This window comes from Canis lupus, chromosome 21 (assembly GCF_003254725.2).
Source record: "Canis lupus dingo isolate Sandy chromosome 21, ASM325472v2, whole genome shotgun sequence".
In the NCBI taxonomy this organism is placed as follows: Eukaryota; Metazoa; Chordata; class Mammalia; order Carnivora; family Canidae; genus Canis; species Canis lupus.
This window is the reverse complement of record NC_064263.1, coordinates 12,105,476-12,132,183: the sequence shown is the minus strand read 5'-3', so window position 1 is coordinate 12,132,183 and position 26,708 is coordinate 12,105,476.

The window sequence follows — 26,708 nt, the reverse complement described above, 5'->3', positions numbered from 1 at the left end:
TTAGAGTCCTCTCCCTCTCATGAGCATTTTAAAAATCAAATAAATAAACCAATAAAGCTTCAGGAAGATAGCAAACTATTCCCATTTTCAAAAATGTACTAGGTCTTGGCACTGGTCCTTAAAAATCCAAACTTTCAACACATTTGCTTAATGACATTTTTGGATGGAGTAAATGTAGCATTTATCAATTATGTGAATTTTTACTAAACACTTAGTGAAGATAGAAATAACTATCTCATAGTTGTGGTGGGGTCTGGAAACTTTAAAACACAGAGCACAGTGTTTGACATTATAAGCACTTAACAATGGATATCATTGTTCTGTCATCAAATTTGAAATAATCAATGTAGTGATATTTTTAAAATATTTCCATTATAGAAAAATAGTATATACATATAATAAAAAGAATCTGAGTATTATAAAAAGTTATTCAATAGGAAGTGTCAGCCTGCCATCTCAGAGCTCTAATCTTACTTCTGAAAGGTAATGCTACCAACAGTTTCCATATATGTTCTTCCAAAATTTTGTAATGGTATGTAGATATGGGAGTCTGTAGCTTTGTAATTTTGTGCAAAAAGAAATGTTTTATACATGCTTTTCTCTAATTTGCTTTTATTCATTTGATGATATGTCTTGAGTTATGTTCATTTTAACACAAAGATACCTCATTCTTTAATAGCTGCATCATATTGCTTTGCATAAATGTAACACGATTTCTGCAAACACTCCCTATTTATAGAATCAATATTATTTTCAGATTTTTGCTTTTTAGAATACAGCCCCAATAATCTTTTTTTACATATATATTTCTGCATGTGTGAATATGACTAGGTAAATTTCTAAAACTAATATTGCTAGATAAATAGTTATTTACAATTTTATATTTTAGTCAATATAGCTGTTTTCTTCCAAAGAGTTTCTCAATATACACTCCCACAAATAGAGCTTGTTTCTCCACATCATCCCTAACACTGTGTATTATCAAATTTTGGAGTCTTTCTCATTTGATACATGAAACACAGAATATTAATATTTTAATTTGTATTCCCTTTACTATGACTAAAGTAGACAATTTCATTTGTTTATGAGTTATTTGTATTCTTTCTATCTAAATTGCCTATTTTTAATCTTGGTTCCTATCCTATTTGTTTTAAGCTAGTTTGTTTTTTGCTTATTGATTTGCAAGATTTAAGAAATTAGTTCTTTGACACATATTGCAAACATTATTGACTTTTTAAAGAGTTTTATTTTATTTTTGAGTTTTATTTTATTTTATTTATTTTTGTCCACTTTGTTGTTTTATTTGACCTTCTCTTTCAACATTCTTTTCTCCTTGGAGGTTTAAAGTTTTTATGTAGACAATATTTTCAATAATTTCCATTATGATATTCATTTTTCTGTCCTTTCTTCTCTATTCCACTATTATTTGAAAACTATCCTACAGACAATTTTTGACATTGCTAAATTTCCAATATGACACTTTTCAAATTTCCAACATCCAAATTTTTATTCACAGGCAATAGATTTTTGTATAAGGAGAGGTAATGACTTTTTTTAAAAAACTAGTAAATTGTCTTAATGTCATTATTTGATTAATTCCATTTCCTTAATGGCTAATTGGAAATCTAGTTCAATGGCATGTTTCTATTTTCCATTGTTAATGCTGTATTTCTGTTCTACTATAATTCTGCAAGTCTTTATAAATCTAATACAGTGGGTTACATTTATTGGCACTTGTTTTCCAGTGGAAACCTTAGTACCTATATGCACAGAAATATATATAATAAATATGCTGTGTTGGAAAATCTGCTGTTAGAAAATATGTGGTTTACTGATTCAGTTTATCTAAATTATACACAATACATATACAATAGTTATCATATTCTTCCTGTCTTCTTTTAAAGACTGAAATGCATTTCGTAACAATAAATCCAAGTCATGAGACTTAACATGAATTCTCTTAGGGAAAGTTTCTGCCTAGACGTGTAGCAGTTCAGAGAGATGCTGTGCTCATAAGAGGGAATGAGATCTGTGTGCTCAACAGCAAGTGTGATTGGATTTACAGATTAACAAAATGAGAAAGATCAAAGCCTTGTTATCAAGCAGACCTACAAGCCTAGAGCTTGCTCTTGTAGGAAAAATTGTTCTGTGCCCCTACACTTTTTAATCTTGACCTCACAGAAAGGGTTTTGCACTTAAGACAGTGTCATCAGGATGCAAAATTCAGGTCACATTCCACTTTCTCTTAATATGGATGAACACTCCCTTGGTGACTAAATTGGAAACTCTATGAAAATTTCAGGCTTCAAACAAATTTCTAATTCCATTAAATTGGTGTTCAGCAGAGCACATTGGCTTTTGTGGTTAGTTAAGGGAAAATTAAGCTCACATATTTACTCTTCATTAAGCACAATCTCCTTTTCCCAAATTGCAGGGACTTTATTTTTCTTCTATTTATTTCTTTAGTGCCTAGCACTGTGCTTGTCACACAGCAATTTGCTGGATAAATACTTTTTTTTTTTTTAGATTCAAAGGAGTTGCAGTTTGCGTGGTTTTTAAATGCTAATCTACAAATCTATATTGACTCAGCTAAAGGAAATGTTTAGGAAGTTTGAAACTGATAATACATTGGCAGATAATGAGGATCTCACTTTATGAATTCATGTTAATCAGGGCCAATATTGCCTTAATTAAGATGGTGAGCTCTTTCTTATCCATAATATTAAAAGGACTCTAGTCCTTTTAAATGTCTGTTTTATAAGAAAATTCACCATTATGGATTGCCATCTTGGAAAAAATTGAAATGCATCAACATGTTCACAACTGAAAACTGATGAAAGTGATTTAACCTTACTGAAGCAGAGGATGCCTCAGTGTATTCCAGTTTTTCAGGGCAATATAATGCCATCACGGATCATTGTACTCACATATATCTCCTTGCCTTTAACATTATTGTATTTAAGAACCGTTTATCTCAAGTTCCTAAAATGAATCATTCTCTCCTTTACCTTTGGGTCTCTGCTTATGCAAGACTCCTCATCAGGGAAAACTTTGTGCTCTTATTTTCCTTTTCATTTAGCTTTTCCTACTAGTGTTTAAAGATGAACATAGGTATGTTTTCTAGGATATCTTGACTTCCCAAAACTTGGCCTCATGCCCTTTTTATGTGCTCCCATGGCACCTTGGCTTACTTCTCACAGTCACGAGGAGTTAAAAAGTACATTTCTCATCTGTGAAGCATTATATGCTGTACTCTTTCTCAACTGAGCCTAGATGGAGCCTCAGAATCCTCTTTTTTCTTAACAATTTTATTGAGGTATATTCACATACTATATGTTTTACAATATACACGTTCAAACTGTACCATTTGACAGGTTTATCCACATGACCCATGAAAACATCTCCGAAATCAATATAATAAATAGATTTATCAAACCCAAATGTTTCCTCATGCATCTTGTAGTCTTTCCTTCTGCCTTCCTGATCCATACTCTACTTTAGGATTATATACTGTGTATACTCTTTTTGTCCTGTTTTTTTTTTTTTAATTTTTTTTTAATTTATTTATGATAGTCACAGAGAGAGAGAGAGAGAGAGGCGCAGAGACACAGGCAGAGGGAGAAGCAGGCTCCATGCACCGGGAGCCCGACGTGGGATTCGATCCCGGGTCTCCAGGATCGCGCCCTGGGCCAAAGGCAGGCGCCAAACCGCTGCGCCACCCAGGGATCCCCTCTGGTTTCTTTTATTCAGCATAATTATTTTAAAATTCATCCATATTACTGTGTGTAATCAATTGCCCATTACTTTTTACTTCACAAATCACATATTTGGGCATCCCAAAATCTTGCTCTTTTGCATTTTCATTTTCACTAGTTCAAAATACTTCAGATTCTCCCTTTAGATTTTTTTGACTCATTGTTTACTTTGAAGTGTGTTATTTAGTTTTCTAATATTTGTCGATTTCCCAGGTATCTTTTCATTATTGATTTTTATCTTAATTCCATCAGAACTAAAGAAAATACTGTGAAGGACATGAATCTTTTAATTTTATTGAGATTGGTTTTATGGCCAGAATATAATCTATCTCAATAAATGTTTCATTTGTACTCAATAATCATGGATATTCTGTTTGTTGGGTGGAGTGTTCTAGGATTGTCAAGTGGTTCAAGCTGGTTTATAGTGTTTTTCAAATCTTCCACATCCTTACTGATTGTTAGTCTAGTTGTTCTATCAATTATCTGTCTACTTGTTTATGGAGGAATGTCGAAATCTCCAATTTTAATTGTGAATTTATTTCTTCTTGGCATTTATCAGGTTATTTCCCAAGTATTTTGAAATTATTATCCATTATTAGGTGCATAAACATTTAGGATTGTTATATACCAATAGATTTATTGATTCTCATTCCATTATAAAATGACTCTTTACATCCCTGGTAATATTCTTTGCTACAAGTTATTTGATATTAATATATAGTCATTCTAGCTTTCTCTCATTAGTGGTAGTTTGGTACATCTTTCTCTCCTTTTTACTTTTAACTTATTTTTGTCTCTATACTTCAAGGGAGTGTCTTGTATGCAACATGTAGGAATGTTTACATCACTTAATCTTTGACTTTTAATTGGGTGTTTACACCACTTAGTCTTTGACCTTTAACTGAGGTGTTTACACCATTTAATCTGATGTGATTATTGATGTGTTGGTTTATTTTTTTTTTATTTTTATTTATTTATGATAGTCACAGAGAGAGAGAGATAGGCAGAGACACAGGCAGAGGGAGAAGCAGGCTCCATGCACCCGGAGCCCGATGTGGGATTCGATCCTGGGTCTCCAGGATCGCGCCCTGGGCCAAAGGCAGGGGCCAAACTGCTGCGCCACCCAGGGATCCCCAATGTGGTTGGTTTAAATTTGCCATCTTGCTGTTTGTTTTTTATTTGCTCTAATAGTTCTTTTTCCTTTGTTCCTGACTTACTTTGTGTTTATTGAGGGGTCTTTGTTTTGTTTTGCTTTGGTTTATGATTCTGAATTTCTTCTCCTTGTTGGTTTATTAGCTAGAACTCTTTGGTGATAATTTTAATGGTTGCTTTGGGGTGCATGTATACCTCTTTAACTTACCCTAGTCTATGTTTCAGTGTTACTACACTTCATCTATACTAAAAGAAACTTCTAACAGTATGTCTCATTTTTCCTTCCCAACCACTATTATATTGTCATCACACATTTTATTTTTGCATATGGTATAAACTCCACAATATATCATTATTTTACCTTAAACATTTCATTTTTTCTTAAATATATTTAAATAGTATGTAAAAATCATCATTTTATTTATCTATTTACCATTTCTGGTGATCATCCTTCCTTCATGTAGATCCAGATTTCTATCTGACATTATTGTCCTTCTGCTTGAAGGATTTTCTTCAAGATTCCTTATAGTGTAGATCTTATGATGAATTCTTTAGCTTTTCCTTATCTGAAGATGTGTTAATTTTGTTTGTTTTTGAAAGATATCTTCAATGGGTAAAAAATTGTGGGTTCACATTTTTAAATTTTCTTTCCATACTTTACTAATGCTATTCCACTGTCTTCTAACTTGTGCTTTTTTTCCCCTTCTGTCAAGAAATTTAGTGCTATCTTTATCTTTATTTCCTAGAATGTAATTTGTCTTTTAGTCAGTGTCTGCTTCTCTCATTTTTTTTTTCTATATTATTCATTTGATTATCACATTCCCTGGTGAAGTTTTCTTCACAATTTTCTTTCTTTCTTTCTTTCTTTCTTTCTTTCTTTCTTTCTTTCTTTCTTCTTTCTTTCTTTCTTTCTTCTTTCTTTTTCTTCTTTCTTTTGTAGTTAGAGCTTATTGAACTTCTTGGATATGTGTAGGTAATAATTTTTATGAACTTGAAAAATTTATAAACATTGTTTCTTGAAATTTTTTCTCCCATTCTGGGACACTAATTATAAGCAACTACCTCCTAGTTAGCTGATGCACCATCCAATTTTCTTATTTTCAGTTTTTTGCTCTCTGTGTGTGAATCTGGATGATTTCAATTGCTATGGAAATGAATTCATTAATATCTTTTCTTGTGCAATATCTATTGGCCACTAACTCTATCCAGTGTTTTTTCATCCCAGGCTTGTAGATTTCATCAGCAGAGGTTTGTTTTTTACACGTGTTAATGTTTAATCCTTCTTTCAGCTTCTTGAACGTGTGGAATGAAATCATTTAAACTGTTGTAACATCTTTGCCTACTACTATATTATCTGCATCATTTCTGTGTCAATTTTAATTTATTTTTCTCCTCATTATGAGTTTTGTTTTCCTGATTTATTTATTTATTTTTTTGCATGATGGTAGATGGTAGTTTTTTATTGGATGTTGGATATTATGGATTGATTCTACCTTGTCAGGAGCTAGATATTTCTCTATTCCTAGATATATTCTTGAAGGGTTTTTTTTTTTTTTTTTTCCTGGATTGTGATTAAAGTCACTTCAAAACAGTTGGATTCTTTTAGGTTTTGCATTAAGGTTTTGCTAACTAGTGTCCAAGGCTATTTAACCTTGGACTAATTTTTTGCTACTATCAAAGCAAGACATGGGGCACCTGTGGCTCAGTCAGTTGAGCATCCAGACTCTTGATTTCAGCTCAGGTCATGATCTCAGGGTTCTGGGGTCCAGCCCCAGTCTAGCTTCCCACTCAGCAGGGAGAGAGTCTGCTTGTCTCCCTCTCCATCTGTCCCTCTCCCAGATCATGCTCTATCTCTCAAATAAATAAAAAATGAATAAAATTATTTTTAAAAAGCAAGACCCTTTATTGTTCTTTAACCAATATTCTCTGAATTGTGAGCTTTTTCCACTCTGGTTGATGGGAATAGGCACTCTTTCTAGGCCTGGCAAAGCCTAAGCACTATCTCCTCTTATCTTTTCAGGTATTACCTTAGTGTGCTACCAGGGTAGCTTCTCACAAACATGTGCTGATCAGTACCCAGCTGACCACTGCAGGAAACCCCTCTGCAGATCTCAGCAGTTTTCTCTCAGTGCAGCTCTGTTCTCTTGAATTCTCCCTTCCTGATTCTTGTTCTTTCTCAGGCTCCCAGCTCTATGTGCTCACCTCTGGGAAACTGTCTGCTTTCCCCTTCCCTGCCTCATGACCAGAACACTCCCTCAAGAGAGAAGCTGGAGTTGTTACAGGGCTAATCTCATTCATTCCCTGTCTCTCAGAGGTCACTCTCCTTCATTGACAGATATCCCCTCTTTCAGAACTTTGGTTTTCCTCCATATTTTGTCTTCTTTTAGTTTTTCAGTTAAGAGACTAAATCTAGGCTGTTATTGCTCTATCTTGTTTGGAAAAATAATCTATAAATCCCAGAATCCATTTTAATAATATCTTTCTAGTACTAATTGATAAAAAAAAAAGTTGCCATAGGATGTGACTCCAAAATGACCTCCCATTTCTCAGCTTATAAATCATCTTCTTGGGCAGCCTGGGTGGCTCAGCAGTTTAGCACCGCCTTCAGCCCAGGGCCTGATCCTGGGAACCCTGGATCGAGTCCCACGTCAGGCTCCCTGCATGAAGCCTGCTTCTCCCTCTGTCTGTGTCTTTGCCTTTCTCTGTGTGTCTCTCATAAATAAATAAATAAAATTAAAAAAAAAAAAGAAAGAAATCTTCTTCCTGAACAACAAGGCAAAGATAAGCACTCTTTCTGGGTGCAACTCTAAAACAGTGTTATAACACATAATATATATAACATTATAGAACAAAGAATTTATGTATATCTTAAATGTATTCTAACACTATTTTCTTTGTACTATAAGTGCTTTTTGCTTTTATGTCTTTTACTAGCTATTAGCTACTTGAACTTAGGGATTGATCTTACTCATCCTGCATTCTCAGGCCCTAGTACATGCCTACGCATAGCACATCTTCAGTAAATAATTGTTGAATGAATGATTGAATAAAAATATTTGGTAAGCAGTTGCTTCTCCTCAGATGTCAGGGAGTTTATTACATCACTATAAATCCCATTTTTGAAGCAGCACTCTCAATAAAAACTAATGAAGGGATGAACCTAGTCTTTAAAACCATTGAAACACATGAGCATAGGGTTGAACTTAAGCAAAGTCAGGATTCTGTCAGCCATGAGGAAGGAGCAAAATGGCTGCCAGGTAGACAACCAAGGGCATCTGCTACTTCAGATAAATGCTCTCGAAAGCACCTGTGTCCTTTGTTCAGAAGAGAATATTTTAAATACATTTTAAGTAAGGATTTTAAACAGTGTTTTAGATTAGTTCCTGACAGCATCTAACTTATATGACTGTAAATATTTCCAGAACACAATAAACTCCACTTCCGTGCCAAAATGCTTCATGCAGTGTGTCACTTTAGATGGTAATTATATTGCATTAGGGAGACAGATTGTGCAGCCTCAAAAGTGGAAAGAATATCCTGGTAAATCTGTCATCCACCCCCACAGCACACACCCTTTAAAGAGGAGAAATCTATTATTTCTGGGATAACCTTCATTTAATATTCTATTTTTAAAATCTACCTATTTTAAACATTGAGGTACAGGATAACTCCTAGGGAACATGTATTTGTTTCAATCACAGAGATCTTGTTTTTTTCATGAGGAGTGTTTTTAAATGTATAATTTCCCCCACTTATTTCTTTTCCCCCCTCTTATTAAAGGGCAAGGCTTCATTACCTTGTCATATTCTTATTAGAAAAGTCATCCAAGTTTTCTAAGCCTCAATTTTCTCATCAGAAAAAATAAAGGCTACTTGTGTCTACCTGACTGAGATCACTTTCATTCTTAAAATGGAGAAAAAAGTACTTTGTTTTTTCCAAAGCACTGAGAAAATTTTCAGTACAGGCAGACATTATTTTATTGTGTTTCACTTAATTGTGCTTCACAGATACTGTAGAAGGTTTGTGGTGTATGGAAATTTGGTGGGTATTTATCTTTTCATCCCAACAACTTTATAAAGAGTATAAAACAGTCGGTACATATTTTGAAAGATCTATTTATTTATTTTAAGAGAAAGAGCACACAGACAAATGAGTGGGGGCAAGGACAGACAGGGAGGGAGCAAATCTCAAGCAGACTCCATGCTGAGTGTGGAGCCTGATGCAGGGCTCAATCCCAGGACCCTGAGATCATGATCTGAGCTGAGATCAAATCAAGAGTCAGACACTCAACTTACTGAGCCACCCAGGTGCCCCCGTACATATTTATTATTTTATTTTATTTTTAAAAAGATTTTTATTTATTTATTCATGATAGAGAGAGAGACAGAGAGAGAGAGAGACAGAGGCAGAGGGAGAAGCAGGCTCCATGCTGGAAGCCCAAGGCGGGACTCTATCCCGGGACTCCAGGATCGCACCCTGGGCCAAAGGCAGGCACCTAAACCACTGAGCCACCCGGGGATCCCCTGTCCCAGTACATATTTAAAAGGAACTGAGGATCCCCAGGTGGTTCAGCAGTTTAGCGCCTGCCTTTGGCGCAGGGCGCGATCCTGGAGTCCTGGGATCGAGTCCCGCGTCGGGCTCCCCGCGTGGAGCCTGCTTCTCCCTCTGCCTGTGTGTCTGCCTCTGTCTCTCTCTCTCTGTGTCTATCATGAATAAATAAATAAATAAATCTTTAAAAATTTTTAAAAAATAAAAGGAACTGAAAAAAGAATGAAGTAAGGAGAATGGAAGAGACAGAAGGAGAAAAGGCAAAGAGGGAGGAAAAAGAGAAGGAGCAGGAAAAAGAATGGAAAAGAGGAGAGAGGGAGGGAGAAAAAAGGTAGGCTGAGAGGAGGGAAATGAAAGAGAGAAGGATGAGACAAAGGAGGAAGGGAGAGAGAAAAGGAGGGAAGAAAAGGGACAGAGGAAGGAAGGAAGGAGAGAGGAAAGGTCACAAATATTATGTGAGTGGTTGACTCATTTTGACTGGAACCTGTATCTCAACAACTGATCATTGCTGTGGTTATTTCCCTTCTAGATAACATAAATAACAAAAAGGTGACAATTTTACCTGAATTTTAGATATAGTGACCTTATGTTGGGATGGTGAAAGTAGTAATATGTTCTATTTTTAGTGTTAATATTACTGCCTTTGAGGATGAGACCAAGAGAGGAAGACATTCTCAAATGCTGTTGCCAGGTTGAAATCCTAGAGAAAGAGACTGATCGCCCTTTTTCCTATTTTCTAGAGTATTTATTCAGGAAAGAGCAGAGTACTTTTTAAATGTTTTCAGATTCTGAAACTTGAGTTAGAAATAATTCTTCCATTCATTTTGCCCTTGAGCATAAACTTAACTCATTAGTGGGGACACAAAAAGAAACAGAATCAGCCCAAGAGAATGAAAGGTATTTGGATCTTGCTCCAATAAGCAAAAGTTACTTAATAGTCTGTGTGTGTGTGTGTGTGTGTGTGTGCATGTTAGCTTTTTGGCAGCCCAAAGCAGACAAGTTTTTAAAAGAGGTAATATTGGGCACTTGGTGGCTCAGTAGGTTAAGCATCTGCCTTCCGCTCAGGTCATGATCCCAGGGTCCTGTGATGGAGTCTCACATTGAGGTCCCTGCTCAGTGAGGAGTCTGCTTCTCCTTCTCCCTCTGCCCCTCCCCACTGCTCATGAACGCTCTTTCTTAAATAAATAAAATCTCAAAAAAAAAAAAAAAAGAGGCAATAGTACTTCTCATGCAAACCATGCAAACTTCTATAATTGCATCAAGAAAAGGGTGACTTGGGGCACTGGGTGGCTCAGTGCATGACCCTGGGGTCCTGGAATGGAGTCCCACATCAGGCTCCCCCAGGGACCCTGCCTCTCCCTCTGCCTGTCTCTGTCTCTCAGTGTCTCTCATGAATAAATAAATAAAATCTTTTACAAAAAAAGAAAGAAGAAGAAAGAAAAGAAAGAAAGAAAGAAAGAAAGAAAGAAAGAAAGAAAGAAAGAAAGAAAGAAAGAAAGAAAGAAAGAAAGAAAGACTTAGTGCCATAGATGCTTTTAATGACAGCATTAATAACCATTGCTGATGACATTTTGGAATATAGGTGAGGTCCAGAGCGGACGACCAAGAAAGAATTCTTGGGACGTTTTTGGTGCAAGATGGTGGTTTAATTAAAGCACAGGGACAAGACTTGTGGGCAGAAACAGCAGCTGCCTTGGGCCTGTGAGGGGTGACTGACTATATACCCAGGAGTTGGGGGAGGTAAGAAAGAGGGAGATTCCAAAAGGATTTTCATATTCTAAAGAGGACCTACAAGACCCTGGAGGCCTCGCCATTGTCAAACTAAAGACTGTTTTTCCCTCTAGCAAGGCAGTAACATTAAGACACCTGGAAGCCTCCTGAGGAAAGTCACACACATCCCACCCTGGGTGGGGCTTGTTTGTGGGGTATCAGCTGAGCTTTGTTCTCAGCTAGCCCTGCTCCCTCAGCAATTGCTACCATTAATTAAGCCCCTGCTTTGAGTAAATCTCTGCACAGATACCATCTTATCTCATTCCAAAGGCAACACTGTGAAGTTAACATTTGCATTACAGTTCTGAAGTTGAGGAATAATAGCCTTGGAGAAAAGTTAACTTTTCAGAAGGTGCTAGCTGTTGTTTCTTTACATTATGTTCACCTCCCCAAGTCAGAGAGGGAATAAAGACCAGTGAGATCAAAACGAAAAAACCTAAAACATCTCAAGGCCTTCTTTCATCTCAGGGGACAAAACAAAAAGGAGCTAAGGGTAAACCCCCCTGCACACATTCATTCTGAATGAGATGCCTGGCGTTGTAATAATGTCTTTATTAATGTATTTTAATTAATCTTCTGATATTGACACTCTTGTGTGAAAGATACTGCTTTCCTTATTCCACTAATGAGGAGAGGAAAGTTTGGGATGTTAAATCACCCAGTTCCCTGGCAAGTGAGGGAATATGTATTTGAATTCGAAATACATGTGACTGTGATCTTTTCCCATGTCACACTGACCCTATCTGTTCCACAAACATTTGCAAAGCACATGCTGAGTAAAGCACTTTGCAAGTTCAGGGCCCTTGATATGATGCAAAGATAAGTAAGACATAGCCTTGAACTCAAAGAGTAAATTCCAATCACAAAATATCTGAGCTGGAGTAGCATTTATGAGGAAATGAGAAGTGGCTTGCAAAGTAGTCTATCAGATCATGAATTGGAACATTAACCGGTATCCTGTCCTTTTTCCTGTTGGGTGAATCTCTACTAGAAGCTGGGCCTTACTAGCCCAGTGGTGGGAGAGAAGCTAATCTCAAGCACATCTCTGCAAGGGGCACTTCCTCCACTCCACTGGGCCACATATTTATGAGAGGTGAAAGCGAAACTTCCTCTATCTCAGAGAAGAAACATTATATGCATATTCTCTTTTGGGTAATCTTTTTCACAGATTGTGGGGGGAGACCTCTTACCCTGCCTTTTACTTGAGGAAACTAAGGCTTATAAAAATCAAGGCAATTACTTTGGATCAAACAGGTAGTAAGTGGCAGAGGCAGGGTTCAAGCCAATGTCTTACTCCAGAGAACTGATTTTTTCCATTGTACCACTCTCCTCCTTATGTATACAAATGCCTAAGTCTGTGTGTGTGCATACATCTACGTACATCTGCACATATGTACCTGTGTGTGCATGTATATGGCAAATGAATGTTTCCTGCTGATCCTGAAGACTGATTTAAAAAAAAAAATCCAGGGACACCTGAGTGGCTCAGTGGTTGAGCATCTGCCTTTGGCTCAGAGAGTGATGCCAGAGTCCCAGGATGGAGTCCCACATTGGGCTCCCTGCATGGAGCCTGCTTCTCCCTCTGCCTATGTCTCTGCCTCTCTCTCTCCTCTCTCCTCTCTCTCTCTCTCTCTCTCTCCCTCTGTCTCTCATGAATAAATATATAAAATCTTAAAAAAATAAATTTTAAAAAATCCCAACTTTATTGGGTTATGAATGGCAAATAAAATTTTAAAATGCTTGAAATGTTTAAGGTGATGATGAAAGGATTTCCCTATCAAATAAACACATCTATCACTTCACATATTTTTTTTCAGTGAGAACATTTAAATTCTACTTTCTCAGCAGATTTCAATTATAGAATTCAGAGCTATCAACTCTAGTCAGGTTTTATATTTTTTCTTGTCTCCTGGTACTCTGCCCCGGATCTTATTTTTAACTTCCTGCTACAGGTGTGTAGTTGAGAGGAGGCAAATATTTCATAGGACATAAAGGATCAGTGCTGTGGGCTACATTAGAGCTCAGCATTTTGGAAGGAAGATGTGCTATTTGCTCCCTCCCAAGTATGTGCACACTAGGTGAATGATAGGAATAGATCAAAGGGAGTTGGGTGTGCTCAAGAGGTAGGGATGGTGATGGACATCCTCACTGAGGACAGCAAACAGGATCTGCCATTGGTGATCGTTCATCTCTCCCACTGGGACCACTGGAAAAGCAAAAGAAAGGGGTGTATCCCTGTCTTGAGAATTCACCAAACTTGGCTTCACTCTATCCAAGATCCCAATATACTAAAAAGGTAAAATTGCATTCAGCTTGGTATCTCTTAATTGGTATAGGTTATAAATATTCAGCTCTCAAAGGCTTAATTCAAATGCCAACTTATCCTCAAAGCTTCTCTAATACCCTTCCTTCACTGATAACATCAAGAATTAATTTTTCTACAAATATTTATTGAGCAACTACCAAGCCCAAGACATTGTGTTAGCCATATTTGTTTGTTCTTTTACCTGTACTTCCTTTTTATAACACTCCTCACTGATCATATTGTACTATAATTATTTTTCTAAATATCGGTGTTGTGAACTAACAAAGACAGTCTCTTATTTGCTCAGTATGCTTAGCTTTTAGCACAGTCTGGACATAGAGTATATGTATGGTAAATGTTTGGTGAAGACCTTCAGAGAAAGGACCAATGATTTCAAGTAGCAGTGCTCCTGGCTTAGTTACTCCTGGGTCCTGGGCTAGGCATCCCAATGGGTAGTCTTACATATCCTGGAGGGAACCACATGTCAACGTTATGGGAAGCAGACCACCATGCTAATGAAGCTGCATAGTCCATTCTTCCTATTAAGTTATCCAGTTGCCAGATAAGCTGTCTCCAGAAATAATTCACTTTCTTTAAACAAATAATGCCTTTATCTGTCAGAGTGACCTGGAAAGATTTTCCATATTTATTTGACATTGATTTATCTCTTTTAACATCTATATGCCATCCTAAAATCAGGAGGATTTTGTGACGGGAATAGCAATTGTGTTAGGCCTTATGTGAAGCAGAAGAGAGTTCATTTCAATATACTCCCATACCACTAAGCATCCATAGTCTACTCATGTAAGCTTAATGCAGTGCTTAGAGGGGACCACGCTGTTGACCTAGAGCCTACACGTGACTCAGTAGAGTTTATCATCCACAGACACAAGCTGAGAGGTCCAAACAATGAAAGAATTTCCAACAGCCCCATTGCTGTCATGATTGCCAACCTCATATTTCCATACACAGGTCCTTCTTGACCTAGTTTCTTTCATACCTGTGTTTCAAAAGCCCCAAATCTATGGCCCTAATTGACCTGTGAAATTTTGGAAAAGTTACCACATTCCCTAAAACTAAAAAAAAAATCATAAAATGTGACTAAATTGTTGTCAGTTAAAATGTAGTAGAAAAGCGTTGGCCCTGAAGCTAACCTATCACTTGACTACAGTCAGCTCAGTCATCAAAAAGCTGTGTGACTTTAGGAAAGTCAGCTCACCTTTCTGGGCCTCATTTGTAAAATGAAGACTGACCTAACCAATCTCTCAAGAACTTTCCAGCTGTACTTTAAATAAATCAAATAGTATTATTTTGTTTGCATTCTCAGTCCCCAAGAGTAGTCATTTTACCCTTTGAAGCACTCCAAGGATCCAGAATATGCAAGAGAGTTGGTAAGTTATTGCAGATCATCTAAATGAGGATTAGGAGAAGCAAACTTAGCTGGCAAGTGACAGCCTGGGGTTGTTGCTGCTGAGGAGTTGGGCTTTATTTTACATGGTGATGAGCAAAAGATGAGCTTGTCTCACAGGGCCCCACTGGCCAAGCTGTGAAAGAGCACTCATCCATCAACGCCAGGCTAATCGCAGCACTGAGATACAGCTCTGTCTTCCACTCAGGCTTCCTTTGCACAAGCTCATCTGTTTCCCTTGGAAGTCCTGTCTGGTCTAGTTTGATCCATTCTAGAACAGTGGCAATGATAGCGACAACAGAGGTAGATCCAACAGTGCAGAGAGCTTACTTGAGAGGAAGGAGATAGGTAACATGATGGTGTGTGTACTTGCATCTGAATGGCAAGTGCAAGCAGATCTTGGCTGTACGTCACAGCTGTTAATTCTGCATATTTTCTATCTAGCCTAGAGGACTTATAAAGAACAACTAAGGTAGGTATCACTCAGTTAGATACTTCTTACTTAGATATTAATGTAGAACATACCTATGACCATATAACATTGTAAGATTCTCAACTATCACTAGACTGTGAGCTACTTGTAGACAGGTTTTAGGTGGAATATATCTCTACCTCCCAGCCTCCAGAAGAGAGCACTAATAGAGCTAGTCTCCAATATAGGCTTGAAAACAAAAAGAGAGGTTGAGAATCATTTTTATTTGAAGGCTGTTGGATTATAAATAATATTCTCTCTTTTCTTTTCTTTCTTTTTTTTTTTATATTCTCTCTTTTCAGAAGTATCCATAATATCATACTCTGGTTTTTATCTTGAAGTGGGTTACCTATGGTATGGCCCACCTTCTTGCACTTTGGTTCTCTAAATGGAATCTCTAACTTTCCTTAAATCGCAAATCCATTTGTTCATATGGCCCACATGGTACAAGGCAGCATCCAAGCTGAGAAGTCTTTCTGGCTTCCTTGGGGAAGTTGGCCTTCCCCTTCCTTAGTTTCTAGTAGCTCATAGTTCATAAACCTATGAATAATTCATCTGTGTTTAGATCTCTTTCTGCTATGTCCTTGCTATGCTGTGCATCCTTGTACAAGTTACTTAACTTTCCTGTGCCTGTTTTCTTTGTATTTTTTAAAAAGATTTTATTTATTTTAGAGAGAGAGAGAGAGAAAGAGAGCAAGTTGGTGGGGGTGGGGGGAAGAGGAGAAGAAGGAGAGGGACAAGCAGACTGCTCACTGAGCAGGAAGCCTAATGAAGACCTCTATACCCACACTGAGATCACGACCCTGAGCTTAAATCAAGAGTCTATGGATAATGGAACTGAACCACCAAGGTACCCCCCTGTGCCGGTTTTCTGGCTTGCACTGTAGGGATAATAAGAACTATAATAATTTTATGGGAGTTTAAAATAGTTAACAAATGTAATATACTCAAAACAGTACTTGTCAAGTAATGTGTTCAATAAATTTTAACTATTACTTATAAAAGTATTTCCCTTTTTTGTTATACTTTTAATAAAGCCATTTTGATAAAATTAGCTTATTTTAAAAATCAAACCCAAAGGGAAATATGGGAGATCTCTGGACCTTCCTTTCAGTCTTTTTTTTTTTTTTAATTTAAATTCAATTTGCTAACATGTAGTAAAACACCAAGTACTCATCCCATCAAGTGCCCTACTAGTGCCCATCACCCAGTTACCCCATCCCCCTTCAACCTCCCCTTCCACAACCCTTTATTCGTTTCCCAGAGTTAGGAGTATCTCATGGTTTGTCTCCCTCTCTAATATTTCCCACTCAGTTCCCCTCCTTTCCCTTATAATACCTTTCACTATTTCTTATATTCCGTGTATGAGTGAAATCATATGATTGTCCTTCTCCAATTGTCCTTACTTCACTGAGCATAATACCTACCTTCCAGTTCCATCCACATCAAAGCAAATGATGAGTATTTGTCCTTTCTTTTTTTTTAATTTTTATTTATTTATGATAGTCACAGAGAGAGAGAGAGGCAGAGACATAGGCAGAGGGAGAAGCAGGCTCCATGCACCGGGAGCCCAACGTGGGATTCGATCCCCCGTCTCCAGGATCGTGACCTGGGCCAAAGGCAGGCGCCAAACCACTGTGCCACCCAGGGATCCCGTATTTGTCCTTTCTGATGGCTGAGTAATATTCCATTGTATACATAGACCACTGCTTCTTATCCATTCATCTTTCGATGGACACCGAGTCTCCTTCCACAGTTTGGCTATTGTGGCCATTGCTGCTAGAAACATCGGGGTGCAGGTGTCCCGGCGTTTCATTGCATCTGTATCTTTGAGGTAAATACCCAGCACTGCAAATGCTGGATCGTAGGGCAGGTCTATTTTTAACTCTTTGAGGAACCTCCACACAGTTTTCCAGAGTGGCTGCACCAGTTCACATTCCCACCAACAGTGTAAGAGGGTTCCCCTTTCTCCACATCCTCTCCAACATTTGCTGTTTCCTGTCTTGTTAATTTTTGCCATTCTCACTGGTGTGGGGTAGGATCTCATTGAGGTTTTGGTTTGTATTTCCCTGATGGCCAGTGATGCAGAGCATTTTCTCATGTGCTTGTTGGCCATTTCTATATCTTCTTTGGTGAAATGTCTGCTCATGTCTTCTGCCCATTTTATGATTGGATTTTTTGTTTCTTGGGTGTTGAGTTTAATAAGTTCTTTATAGATCTTAGATACTAGCCCTTTATCTGATATGTCATTTGCAAATATCTTCTCCCATTCTATAGGTTGTCTTAGTTTTGTTTACTGTTTCTTTTGCTGTGCAGAAGCTTTTTATCTTGGTGAAGTCCCAATAGTTCATTTTTGCTTTTGTTTCTCTTGCCTTCATAGATGTATCTTGCAAGAAGTTGCTGTGGTTAAGTGCAAAAAGGGTGTTGCCTGTGTTCTCCTCTAGTATTTTGATAGATTCTTGTCTCACATTTAGATCTCTTAACCATTTTGAGTTTATCTTTGTATATGGTATAAGAGAATGGTCTAGTTTCATTCTTCTGCACATGACTGTCCAATTTTCCCAGCACCATTTCTTGAAGGGACTGTACTCTTTCCAGTGGATAGTCTTTCCTGCTTTGTCGAATATTAGTTAACCATAGAGTTGAGGGGCCATTTCTGGATTCTCTATTCTGTTCCATTGATCTATGTCTATTTTTGTGCCAGTACCACACTGTCTTGATGATCACAGCTTTGTAATACAGCTTGAAATCTGGCATTTTGATGCCCCTGGCATGGGTTTTCTTTTTAATTATTCCTCTGGCCATTCAGGGTCTTTTCTGACTCCCTATGAATCTTAAGATTATTTGTTCTTACTCTGTGAGGAAAGTCCATGGTATTTTAATAGGGATTGCATTGAAGGTGTAAATTGCCCTGGGTAGCATAGACATTTTCACAATATTTATTCTTCCAATCCATGAGCATGGAATGTTTTTCCACCTCTTTAGTCTTCCTCAATTTCCTTCATAAGTGTTCTGTAGTTTTTAGAGTATAGATCCTTTACCTCTTTGGTTAGGTTTATTCCTAGGTATCTTATGCTTTTGGGTCCAATTGTAAATGGGATTGATTCCTTAATTTCTCTTTCTTCAGATTCATTGTTAGTGTACAGAAATGCCACAGATTTCTGTGCATTGATTTTGTATCCTGCCACACTGTCGAATTGCTGTATAAGTTCTAGCAATCTTGGGGTGGAAGCTTTTGGGTTTTCTACGTATAGTATCATGTCATCTGCAAAGAGGGAGAGTTTGACTTCTTCTTTGCCAATTTGAATGCTTTTCATTTATTTTTATTGTCTTATTTCTGAGGCTAGGACTACTATGTTGAATTAGTGGTGAGAGTGGACAACCCTGTCGTGTTCTTGATCTCAGGGGAAAGGCTCTCAGGTTTTCCCCATTGAGAATGATATTTGCTGTGGGCTTTTCATAAATGGCTTTTATGGAGTTGAGGAATGTTCCCTCTGTCCCTACACTTTGAAGAGTTTTGATCAGGAATGGATGCTGTATTTTGTCAAATGCTTTCTTTGCATCTATTGAGAGGATCATATAGTTCTTGTTTTTTCTCTTGTTGATGTGATCTATCACGTTGATTGTTTTATGAGTACTGAACCACCCTTGTATCCCTGGGATAAATCCCACTTTGGTCATGGTGAATAATCCTCTTAATGTACTGTTGGATCCTATTGGCTAGTATCTTTTTGAGAATTTCTGCATCCGTGTTCATCAGTGATATTGATCTATAATTTTCCTTTTTGGTGGGGTCTTTGTCTGGTTTTTGGATCAAGGTAATGCTGAGCTCATAAAATGAGTTTGGAAGTATTCTTTTCCTTCCTATCCTTCAGAACAGCTTTAGTAGAATAGGTGTTACTTCTTTAAAGGTTTGATAGAATTCCCCTGGGAAGCCATCTGGCCCTGGACTTTGTGTCTTGGGAGGTTTTTGATGACTGCTCCAATTTCCTCACTGGTTATTGGCCTGTTCAGGTTTTCTATTTCTTCCTGTTCCAGTTTGGGTAGTTTTGGTTTTCCAGAAATGCATCCATTTCTTCCAGATTGCCTAATTTATGGGCATATAGCTGCTCATAATACATTTTTAAAATCGTTTGTATTTCCTTGGTATTGGTTGTGATCTTTCATTCATGATTTTATTAATTTGAGTTTTTCCTCTTTTCTTTTTAATAAGGCTGGCTGAGGTTTATCTGTGTTATTCATTATTTCAGAGAACCAACTCCTATTTTTTTTTAATCTGTTCTACAGTTATCCTAGTCTCTATTTCATTGAGTTCTGTTCAAATCTTTATTATCTCTCTTTTTCTGCTTGGTGTAGGTTTTACTTACTGTTTTTTCTCCAGTTCCTTTATGTGTGAGGTTAGCTTGTGTATTTGAGTTTTTTTTTTTCTATTTTTTGAGGGAAGCTTGTATTGCAATGTATTTCCCTCTTATGACCACTTTTGCTGTATCCCAAAGATTTTGAACAGTTGTATTTTATCTTCATTAGTTTCCATGAATCTTTTTAATTCTTCTCTTATTTCCTGGTTGACCCTTTCATCTCTTAGCAGGATGCTCTTTAACCTCCACGTGTTTGAGTTTCTTCCAAATTTCTTCTTGTGATTGAGTTCTAGTTTCAAAGCATTGTGGTCTGAAAATATGCAGGGGACAATGCCAATCTTTTGGCAATGGCTAAGACCTGATTTGTGACCCAGTATGTTGTTTATCCTGGAGAAAGTTCCATGTGCACTTGAGAAGAATGTGGATTCAGTTGTGTTCAGATGGGAAGTTCTGTATATATCTGTGAAATCCATTTGGTCCAGTGTATGATTTAAAGCCCTTGTTTTTTTTTGTTTTGTTTTGTTTTGTTTTGTTTTTTTGGTGATGTTCTGCTTAGAAAATCTGTCCTTTGTTGAAAATACCATGTTAAAGTTTCCCACTATTAGTGTATTATTATGTAAGTATCTCTTTACTTTGGTCATTAATTGATTGATATGCTTGGCAGCTCCCACATCACGGGTATAAATATTCATGATTGTTAGATCTTATTGGATAGACCCTTTAAGTAGGACATAGTGTCCCTCTTCATCTCTTACTATAGTCTTCGATATAAACTTCAATTTATCCAATATGAGGATTGCTACCCCAGCTTTCTTTTGAGGACTATTTGAATACTAAATTGTTCTCCACCCTTCATTTTCAGGCTGGAAGTGTCCTTATGTCTAAAATGAGTCTCTTGTAGACAGCAAATAGATGGGTCTTGCTTTTTTATCCAGTCTTAAACCGTGCGTCTTTTGATAGGATCATTTGGCCCATTCACTTTCAGAGTAACTATTGAAAGATATGAATTTAGTGTCATCGTATTACCTATTCAGTCCCTGTTTTTGTGGATTGTTTCTTTGGGCTCTCACTTTCTTGTAGAGGGTCCCCTTTAATATTTCTTACAGAGCTGGCTTGGTGGTCACATATTCTTTCAGTTTCTGCCTATCTTGGAAGCTCTTTATCTCTCCTTCTATCCTGAATGAGAGCCTTGCTGGATAGAGTATTCTTGGCTGCATTTAATACCCTGCATATATCCTGCCAGCCCCTTCTTGCCTGCCAGGTCTCTGTGGAGAGGTCTGCTATTAATCTGACATTTCTCCCCATATAAGTTAAGAATCTCTTATCTTGTTTTGCTTTAAGAATTTTCTCTTTATCTTTGAAATTTGCAACTTTCACTATTAAATCTTAAGGTGTTGAATGGTTTTTTTATTGATTTTTTTTGGGGGGGTCCTCTCTATCTCTTGGTTCTGAATGCCTGTTTCCTTCCCCAGATTTAGGAAGTTCTCAGCTATTATTTGTTCAAATATAACTTCTGGTTTTCTCTCTCTCAGCCTCTTCTGGAATCCCAATTAGAAGTATATTCCTCCTTCTCAAGCTATCACTTATTTCCCTAAGCCTTTCCTTGTGGGCTCTTATTTTTTTTTTCTCTCTTTTTTCCTCAGCTTCCTTCCTTATCATCAACTTGTCTTCTATGTCACTCTCTTCCATCTCATTAACCCTAGCAGTTAGAACATCCAGTTTGGATTGCATCTCATTTAATCTATTTTAAATTTCAGCCTGATTAGATCTCAATTCTGCAGTAATGAAGTCTCTAGAGTCCTTTACACTTTTTTCCAGAGCCACCAGTGGCTTTATAATTATACTTTGGAATTGAATTTCTGAAATTGTATTGAAATCCAAATTCTGTAACTCTGTGGCAGAGTACTGTTTCCAGTTCTTTCTTTTGTGGTGAATTCTTCCTTCTAATCATTTTGTCCAGTACAGAGTGGCTGTATGAGCAGGTTGGGTCAAAATATCAACCACAACCTAAGCAAACTACATCCTACATGATTCCCAAGAGGTCAGAGACCAGAAAATAATAGAAAAAGAACAGAGCAAAATAAAACAAAAGGACCACTAAAGTGAAAAACAAATTTTAAAACAAAGTAGTAAAAATAAAAGCAAAAAACAAACAAACAAAAACAAAGAAGAAAAAAGAAAAAGAAACAAAGGAGGGGATAGTTATAGTGAGGAATTGATAGTGGAGAGAGAATCTAGTCTACCTGTTGGATCCTAGAGGGTGATCCTCTTGGTCCTAGTGTATTTTGTTTTGTATGTTAGAAGATGCTCAACCCCAAATTTGTATAAACCAGCAATACTTATATAAAGCCCCAACATTGACCACAAAAACATAAACAAGATAAAAGAGGGGGGCAGAATGGGAAGGAAGAGAGAAAATAATCTCACAGAATGAACCAACAGGTTGTTCCACTTGGTTCTGGGGGTATGTTGGTTGTATTTTAGAAGGTACTAACTTCCAACATTGTAAAACAAACGAGGCAGAAAAAAACAAAAAACTAATACCCATAGTCGAATACATTGAAGGGAATCCAGAAGTGAAAAATATATCTAAGACATGTAATTGTAGAAATATGAAAATCAAAAAAGAAAAAAACTTAAAAATGAAGAGCTGGTAAAATATTGTTGTTAAGGTGGGAAAAGAGAAAAACTATTGAAAATTTTTAGTCTGATATGAAAATGAGTCATAATGGAAAAAGAAAAGAAAAAGGACATGCTAGTTCTATATACTATTTTCCCTCAGTCCTGGAAGCTTTCCAGTGTTGCTTGGTCAGTAAACTTGCTCTTCCCCTGTCCTTCCAGCTGGTCTTCTGGGGGAGGGGCCTGCTGTGCTGATTCTCAGGTGTGGGTACCAGGGTGGAGATGCCCCGTCTCCTGCTGGGTGCTGGACTCAGTGAGAGCTGTTTACCCCTTGAGGCCTCTGTTCCCTGGCAGCTCCCCCCACACTCCCTTGGCACGAGGTAAAACAAAGAGGAAAATCAACAATGGCAACGGCCAGATCTCCAGCTCTGAAGTCCAGCTCCCCACAAGTAACTAACCATAGTCTCCCTGTCCGCACTGGCCTAGATGCTCCTGGGGGCAGGTGTGGGTGCATTGTTCTGCACAGCTTGTGGGGTGCCCAGTGGCAGGAGAGTTCTTGCTTTCCTGTGCCCTTCCTGCTTCCGTCTGTCCGAGGGGGAATGCAGTATCAACACCTTTGTCCTCTTGGGCATCCTGGGATCCGGGGTCCTGTGCTGCTGGACCGGTGATCCTGGGGACCGCCTCTCCCAAAGGGAGCAGGGTACAGGCATCTCCATCCGGAGCTGCCTGCCTAACCAACTGGCTTCTCTCAAATGCCTCAGAGAGCTGCAGGGCTGCAGCCCTTTAGCAATATCAGACCATGGTTGCGGTGAGCTTTCCCCCAGGCACCCCTCCTCTTATAATCACTCCAGGAACCTTAAGCCTTCCTTGCCCCTCCTGCAATTGTGCCCAATTTCCCTATTAAGCACTTTTCCATCAGGGAAAACTCTGGGGTAGATTTTTAAAGTGTTCGATTCTCCAGGGCTTCTCCAGGGCTGGGCTTTCCTGCCCTGGAGGCTTTCCCTGTCCCACTTTAGCCCAGGTAGTTGTGGTTCCCCTCCCTCACTTTATTATTATTTTTATTTTATTTTATTTTATTTTATTTTATTTTATTTTATTTTTTGCCTTCCTACCTTGTTAGAAGCAAAAACTTTTCTCTCTGTAGCATTCCAGCTGTTGTCTCTTTAAATCTCACGTCGAATTTATAGGTGTTTGGAAAGTTATCTAGGTAAGTTTGTGGGACCAGATGAGTTGAGGACCCCTACTCTTCCTCCATCTTGCCCCTCCCCCCTATTTGATGTTTTAAAAATGAAAATTAATTACAACTATACCTAAAATAATTTTCCAAATGATTACTTGAAATGATCATTTGATTATTTGAAAAGGTTGAATGACTTGCCCAAGGCTGAACAACACAGCAAAAGAGTAGCAGAAAGAAATTTAAGGACAGATAAAATCACCTAAATTCAACTCCCATTCAGGCTGGCTAAAATAATTACGGTGTATCCTTAGCAGGAAAAAGCATAGGGCCTTTAATAAGAATAAGATATACACATGCACATGAAAATATATTGTTGAAAGGAAAACACAGGTGACAATATGGGGTGGATGGTATTATGTCTCTAACTAACTAACTACCTAACTAAGACAATGCCACTGTGGAAAAAAGTCTGGAAGGAAGCCTGCCACATTGTTTACAGTGGTTACCTCTGCAGGAGGAATTGGGTGGGTAGGGATGAAGAGCTTTTACTTTTTATCTTATAGTATTCAAAAAATAGTAGAGAAATGAGTGATTTTTTTTGTTACCCTTTGTTTTTATTTTCATATTAAGAAATAGAGTGTTTTTGCAACTCCTTGTAGTCTTATCCTTTGAAAATTTAAGACTTCTTTTTAAGGTTAATTCATCAAAAACACATCCATTCCACTGTTAAGTTTCTAATAACCATCACATTCATAGTATTTCAATGAATGGGAGCATTGTTTTGTATCCATGTGTGGCTTACTTCTTTTATGTTTGCTCACTTAAAGAAAATTTTTAGGCAGTTTGTCTTGATGGGATTTACTTTAAATCTTTAAATTATTTTAATTTAGGTTGAACTGCATTCAAACATGTTTTAAGATATCTTTAATACTACGTAAGTTATTCACAGTAAGGCTGAATTTATATCATCAGTTATAAAAATGGTATATCACTGGGAAGACTGAATTCAGAAGAACTTTAACATTTGTAACTTATTTTAGAACATGTGATCAGGTAAAGTGATCTGCCACAAGGATTTTCATTTCATATAAACTAGTCTTTGAAGGAATTAAGTTTTGTTTGTTTGTTTGTTTTAATTAAGACACTTCTTAGAGCAGTTTTAGATTCACAGCAAGACTGAGGGGAAGGAAGACACAAAAGTCCAGGACCAAAACCATATTGAAGGAAAATCATATGATTTCACTCATACAGGGAATATAAGAAATAGTAAAAGGGATTCTAAGGGAAAGGAGGGGAACTGAGTGGGAAAAACTAGAGAGGGAGACAAACCACGAGAGACTCCTAACTCTGGGAAATGAAAAAAGGGTTTCGGAAGGAGAGGTGGGCAGAGAGTTGGGGTAACTGGGTGATGGGCACTGAGCAGGGCACCGGGGATGAGCATGGGTGTTTTACTATATGTTGGCAAATCGAACTCCAATAAAAACAAATGAAAAATAAATAAACAATTCAAAAAAACTCATCATATGCGTAATAAACCCAACAAAACCTTTAAAGACAGGGATAATACTGTAAGCATCCATGACCCTCATGCCCCCAAGGAGAATTTAATGCAAGTTACTAAAAGGAAGGAAGGGGAGGAGGTAAGGTGCAAGATGGTTTGAGGTTTCTCTTTCTGGTTGAGGCCCTCTCATTGTATCTTCTGTCCTTCTTGTCTGTATGAGCAGAGAGAGTGCCATATAAGATGAGAGAGTATAGATAGCTTCAGGCCAGCTGGTATTGTGCACCGGGATGGGAGGCATTTCTACTCATCCCTAGGAGGGATGAAGCAGGAAGCAGGATTGAGAAATCATTTGGTCTTCCACAGGCCATTGGCCACCAGGTATCATCTGACTGCTTCCCTGTTGTAAACTCCCTGAGCTCCAGGCACACCAGCATTCAAATGTCAGAACAGAACAATTTTCAAAGCCAAACAGAAATTATATTTGGATTATCTATAGTATCAGTCCCTTCTGTTAGCTCTGATGATTCAGAGGGAATGTATGTGTTAAATTAACAAGTATATTAAGAATGTTTGACATCTGTAACCTTTTCCTTACCTGGGACACAAAATGTTTGACATCTGTAACCTTTTCCTTACCTGGGACACAAAATTCTGTGTTTTTAACTTGAGAGAGAACTAAAGGGAAATGTATTTCAGCACCTCCTTTTGCTGTAAGCAAAAGTGGCCATGAAGTAAAGAGGAAAAGGAGGGGTATTTGAACAATATGGAGAAGTGGGAGTGGAGAAGAGCATTGGCCTTATGTAAATGGCCTTATGTAAATGGACCATCAAGAGGATATGAACAAGGAACCCTGTGTTTATATGATCTCATGGCATCTTGTCTTCAAGGGCTAAATTGCTCTCTCTCTTCATGTCTCAAGTCCAGATGCCTAAGTTTGGATCCAATGTCCACTCTAGACTTTTTAGCTATGGCCATGAATAGGGAAAACTTGCTAAGAAACAGATTCAGGTTGGATGGCAGTGCAGTGATTGAAATCTCTTGGGACAGAGTTAATACTATGAAAAGAAAAAGGACATTTGGAAGATACCAGAAAGGCATCTTGAAGAGATGTCTGTGTAGGGAATTTCTACCCTGTCTAGGCAGCGTGGTCCAGAGTGCTTAGCTTACTGTACCAACATGGCCAAGCCATCTCTACAGGGTCCTCATACAATCTGCCCTGAGATTTCCTAAATTCCTTTAATGAGGTTTTTGTCCAGAAAAGTAGGCTATACCTTGCTTGGATCCTGGTATCATTATCCTGCTGGGAAGACAACAAACTGAGTTCTCCAGAGCCTGCTTTCCCATGTGTTAGGTAAATATTTAGATCCCATCTTCAGTGATTATACCTTCCCCTCCCTTCTGTGTAAACAGAGCTATATCTAGTTGTCCAGCATGTGGGCAAAAATGGCCTGACTCATCTAGGTGCACCTTTAGGACCGCTGAGTCTCAGGCTTCAAACTGTAATGTTTGCTCAGATCTTCTATATTGGACATCCTTAATTCCAGAATCAGCAGCAAGGGGAGCTCAGGACAGGTCATCTTATTGCATTTTTGTTTTTTTTGTTTTTTTAAATTTGGACTCAAGACATCTTGGTTGCAATT